Raw genomic sequence first — 5,861 nt, forward strand, 5'->3', positions numbered from 1 at the left:
TCCTCACGTCCTCTCCTCACGTCCTCTCCTCACGTCCTCTCCTCGCATCCTCACGTCCTCTCCTCACGTCCTCTCCTCGCGTCCTCTCCTCTCCTCACGTCCTCTCCTCACGTCCTCTCCTCGCGTCCTCTCCTCTCCTCACGTCCTCTCCTCGCGTCCTCACGTCCTCTCCTCACGTCCTCTCCTCTCCTCACGTCCTCTCCTCGCATCCTCACGTCCTCTCCTCGCGTCCTCTCCTCTCCTCACGTCCTCTCCTCACGTCCTCTCCTCGCGTCCTCTCCTCTCCTCACGTCCTCTCCTCGCGTCCTAACGTCCTCTCCTCACGTCCTCTCCTCGCATCCTCTCCTCTCCTCGCGTCCTCTCCTCTCCTCACGTCCTCTCCTCACGTCCTCTCCTCGCGTCCTCTCCTCTCCTCACGTCCTCTCCTCACGTCCTCTCCTCGCGTCCTCTCCTCTCCTCACGTCCTCTCCTCGCATCCTCTCCTCTCCTCGCGTCCTCACGTCCTGGACTTGCACAGCGTTTGCTTGACTGATTGATCCCGTACTTCCTGGTTTTTCAGGACCAAGCTTTGTTGGTGCGGCGGGTCAGGACGGAGGATCAGTGGTCTTTCGCAGGACCGGCCTGTTTCTTATCGTTTAACATCCCTCGCTTCAGAAAACAACAACTTGGATAGTAACTAAATCAGCTGATGTCCTTCTGCAGCAGACAGGGAAGCAGGCGGAGATGGAAGTACTTCCCTTTATACTCCTACCGTGTACATATACTGTAACTGCGGTGAAACCAAACGGGCGTGACACCTGAAGAGGAAGCAGTCAGGAAACGCTGTTCATCAGTAATCTGATTACTGGCTCTCAGGGACTGATCTGAACCGGCTGTGTGTGTCTGCAGCCTGGAAACGTTTGAAGAGCGTTGAAAAGAAAAACCAAGTGTTTTGCTCTTAAATCTTTCCTGGCGTCTCTTCTGTTCCTGACATTAAACAGCTTTTGTAGCTCGTTAGCGCGAGGCGGTAACGAACGCAGCGTGCTGATAGGACGGCTGTGATCAGCCGCCAACACGTTCACCGCTCGTCTCCTGACCGCAGAGGAACCTTCAGGTGCAGAGACCGGGGGCCTTAAAGGGGGGAAATATTGACTGGAGTTTGGTGGGCGACACGCCTGAGAACACATCTCAGCAGACGTCCTGAGCGGCTCCTCAGTAAAATGTTGGAGCTGATTGATCCAAACATGATCGATATCAGGACCAGACCTCTGGATCAAGACCAACGGTCAGAATGGGGGGGAGGGGGAGGGGTGCATCAGGGATTTGTAAGCTGAAATCACTTCCAGTTTATTATGTAGCGCTCTACATTTATCAATGGAATAAAATGTTCACAAACAATCCCACGATGCAGTGCGTCTCACATTACAGACGTTTTTCACTCAAGAACCTGTGTGCGTTACTTACGAGGGCTTTACTTTCATTTACTCGTTAGACGTACTGAAGAAACTGTTTTGAGTCATTTATCAGAGTATTTTTTACTTACGCCCTGGGTACCCTTTAGATTAGTTTTTCTCCGGTTAGACTTTCAAAATAAATTGTTAACGTTGCGAAATGTTGCAGCTTGGTTATGTTCAGGCAACAAAAGTACTTGGTTTGGTTTAGGAAAAGATCCTGGTTTAGGTTAAAATAATGACATTAGGGCTTATTATGTTACCTACTAAAGCTGCATAACCTACGAAACCTCAATAAAGAGGTTCAGTGTTGACCTTTTGTTTCACACGGGAAACGAACACCAGTCTCCTGGGTGAAAGTCCGGCGTTTGGCCAGCCGTCCTCCCCAGCCACCTCCTTACTCTGACTTTTCTGTTAGATATCCTACACCTGCCTTTAGTGTTGAAAACTGACGCTAACAAGATCCCCAGTGCGTTACAAACTGACACCAGCGGGTCTCGACCGCGCGTCCTTATGTGACGACGCGGGAGTGAGAACGTGTTGAGGGCGTCCATGCTGACGCTTCGTCAGGCTTTCTCACTGCTTCGGTATTTGACGTCCTGGGATGAGACCGTGTTGGTGCGGCCGGCTGCAGTCAGTAACGTTACAGCAGAGCCGGCGCTGAGTTGACAGAGAGCGGCGTCTGTTGAGTTTATATGTTTCATAATAAATATCAAGCTTCAAAACTCCTCCTGCTTTGTGCCATCATGGAAATCTTCAGGCTAACAGTGGAGTGGTCTGCATTTATTAACTAGTGTGATGAAGAGAGAGCAGATTATTCACACACACAAAGACAAACTGCTTTTATTTCATGTGACCACAGATGTTCTCCCTCAGGTAAATGTGAACACCTGTAATTAATAGGCAAGAAATTATGAACCAGCACAGCGTCATCTGCTAATTTCATTTGTCTGTAAATCATAATTTATTGTTTACATGTTGCCGTACTTTACAGCCTCTAATATTACTGTAGTATTTTGGAATCACACTTATAGACTGGATGTTGTCGTGGTGTTTCTACCTGCTCCTTCACCTGGTGAGGCCATCAGTAGCTGAAATAATCCCACACATCAAATTAAAGACTCGGCAAGAAAGGATTATTAATTTTTTACTCCCTACTCAAGGGATTTTTTTCAGTAAATACTTCTGTACTCACATAACTAGTTATTTTGATGACCTTTTACTTTTACTTGAGTACTTGTATTTGCAAAGTAACAGTACTTTTACTCGACCACAGTGTTAGGCTCCTCTGCCCGCCCTGCAGAATGTGGACATTTGCAGTAAAAGCTAAAAGTTTGTCCTGTGAAGGACGCTGCCATCCTTCTACACACCTCCAACAAGATTATTATCTTTTCAGACTCTGTGGTGACACTGAACGGACGACAAAGTGGCGGCTCAGCAGAATAAAACGCCGCTTTTTGACCAAAACATGCTACAATAGTGACTTTTATTGGCACTAATGGCTTGGCATACACTCATATCACCTGATTTATGTTACGTTACTTACGTCATGTGACTTAGGCTACATTACATTACTTACCTTACTTACGTCACACTAATTATGTTACTAACAATACTTAATTATGTCACTTGACTTACATTAATTATGTTATTTGAATTGAGAGAACTGAAAGAGAAAATATACAAAGAGTTGAATTTTTAATGAGGCTTAAATTCAGTTTCAAACTAATAAATTCAGATTCAAATTATGCTATTCAGATTCAGCTTTTCAATACAATTATTCAGGTTGAGTTATTTAAATTCAGATCTAAATGATTCACATTCAGATGCTCCTCACACAAACGTCCGCCCATAGAGGAGCCCAAGCCTTCAGGCAGGAGGATGTTAAACTTTGGGCAGATTAAACATCTACAGAGAGGCAGGCTGTCAAACACCTGATGAAAATATTCGGGGAGATCATACAGGTGTGATGTACTTTCTGCTGACATTTAATCTGCTCGGCTCTGTAAAGGTTAATTTGATGCTTTTAATTTGAAACTCCGCTGATGTACGAGGTGGAGCTTCTCTCTTCTCTTTGCCGTGATTAAAAAATATGAATTTATTATCTCCACTGGAAAACAGTTCATCAGATGTTTCTGAATGGAACCAGAAGAAGAAAAAAAGGATTCTGAAATCAGATCAGATCACCTGATCCAGTTTGAGTTGTTCAGAACTTTTCAGTAGGACTGGGATCCAAGACATCTGGATTATCCTGAAGAAACAAAATGTCATAAAGCTTAGGAGCCTAAATACACTTTTATTTCTGTTTTGCACTTTGATTTGTTTAAACTTCACAGTGATAAAGCAGATAAAGTCGACATTACCTATAAACCATTCAATACAGTAATAAAATAAATAATCCCCCGATCAGCTTCAATACCAAACAAAAATGATGTTTTTAATTTCACTGTCACTTATTACTGTACATTAATTACAAAAGGAAGAATCAGATGACATCACATCTGGAACATCGTGAAAACACTACTGACGTGACATCACATCTGGAACAACGTGAAAACACTACTGACGTGATGACGTCACATCCCGAACAACGTGAAAACGCTACAGACGTGAAAACACTACTGACGTGACATCACATCTGGAACAACGTGAAAACACTACTGACGTGACGACGTCACATCCCGAACAGCGTGAAAACACTACTGACAGGACAACGTCACATCCGGAACATTGTGAAAATGCTACTGACATGAAAACACTACAGACGTGACGACGTCACATCCCAAACAACGTGAAAACGCTACTGACGGGACGACGTCACATCCCAAACAACGTGAAAACGCTACTGACGTGAAAATACTACTGACGAGACGATGTCACATCCCGAACAACGTGAAAACGCTACAGACGTGAAAACGCTACAGACGTGAAAACACTACTGACGGGACAATGTCACATCCCGAACAACGTGAAAACGCTACAGACGTGAAAACGCTACTGACAGGACGACATCACATCCCAAACAACGTGAAAACGCTACAGACGTGAAAACACTACTGACGTGACATCACATCTGGAACAACGTGAAAACACTACTGACGTGACGACGTCACATCCCGAACAGCGTGAAAACACTACTGACAGGACAACGTCACATCCGGAACATTGTGAAAATGCTACTGACATGAAAACACTACTGACGGGACGACGTCACATCTGGAACATTGTGAAAACGCTACTGACATGAAAACACTACAGACGTGACGACGTCACATCCCAAACAACGTGAAAACGCTACTGACGGGACGACGTCACATCCCAAACAACGTGAAAACGCTACTGACGTGAAAATACTACTGACGAGACGATGTCACATCCCGCACAGCGTGAAAACGCTACTGACGGGACGACGTCACATCCCAAACAACGTGAAAACGCTACTGACGTGAAAATACTACTGACGGGACGATGTCACATCCCGAACAACGTGAAAATGCTACAGACGTGAAAACGCTACAGACGTGAAAACGCTACTGACGGGACAATGTCACATCCCGAACAACGTGAAAACGCTACAGACGGGACGACGTCACATCCCAAACAACGTGAAAACGCTACTGACGTGAAAATACTACTGACGAGACGATGTCACATCCCGAACAGCGTGAAAACGCTACTGACGGGACGACGTCACATCCCAAACAACGTGAAAACGCTACTGACGGGACGACGTCACATCCCAACAACGTGAAAACGCTACTGACGTGAAAATACTACTGACGGGACGATGTCACATCCCGAACAACGTGAAAACGCTACAGACGTGAAAACGCTACAGACGTGAAAACACTACTGACGGGACAATGTCACATCCCGAACAACGTGAAAACGCTACAGACGTGAAAACGCTACTGACAGGACGACGTCACATCCCAAACAACGTGAAAACGCTAGTGACGGGACGACGTCACATCCCAAACAACGTGAAAACACTACTGACGGGACAATGTCACATCCCGAACAACGTGAAAACGCTACAGACGTGAAAACGCTACTGACAGGACGACATCACATCCCAAACAACGTGAAAACACTCCTGACGTGAAAACACTACTGACGGGACGACGTCACATCCGGAACAACGTGAAAACACTACTGACGTGACGACGTCACATCCCGAACAACGTGAAAACGCTACAGACGTGAAAACACTACTGACGTGACATCACATCTGGAACAACGTGAAAACACTACTGACGTGACGACGTCACATCCCGAACAGCGTGAAAACACTACTGACAGGACAACGTCACATCCGGAACATTGTGAAAATGCTACTGACATGAAAACACTACAGACGTGACGACGTCACATCCCAAACAACGTGAAAACGCTACTGACGGGACGACGTCACATCCCAAACAACGTGAA

Source organism: Micropterus dolomieu, linkage group LG23, assembly GCF_021292245.1.
Source record: "Micropterus dolomieu isolate WLL.071019.BEF.003 ecotype Adirondacks linkage group LG23, ASM2129224v1, whole genome shotgun sequence".
Lineage (NCBI taxonomy): Eukaryota > Metazoa > Chordata > Actinopteri > Centrarchiformes > Centrarchidae > Micropterus > Micropterus dolomieu.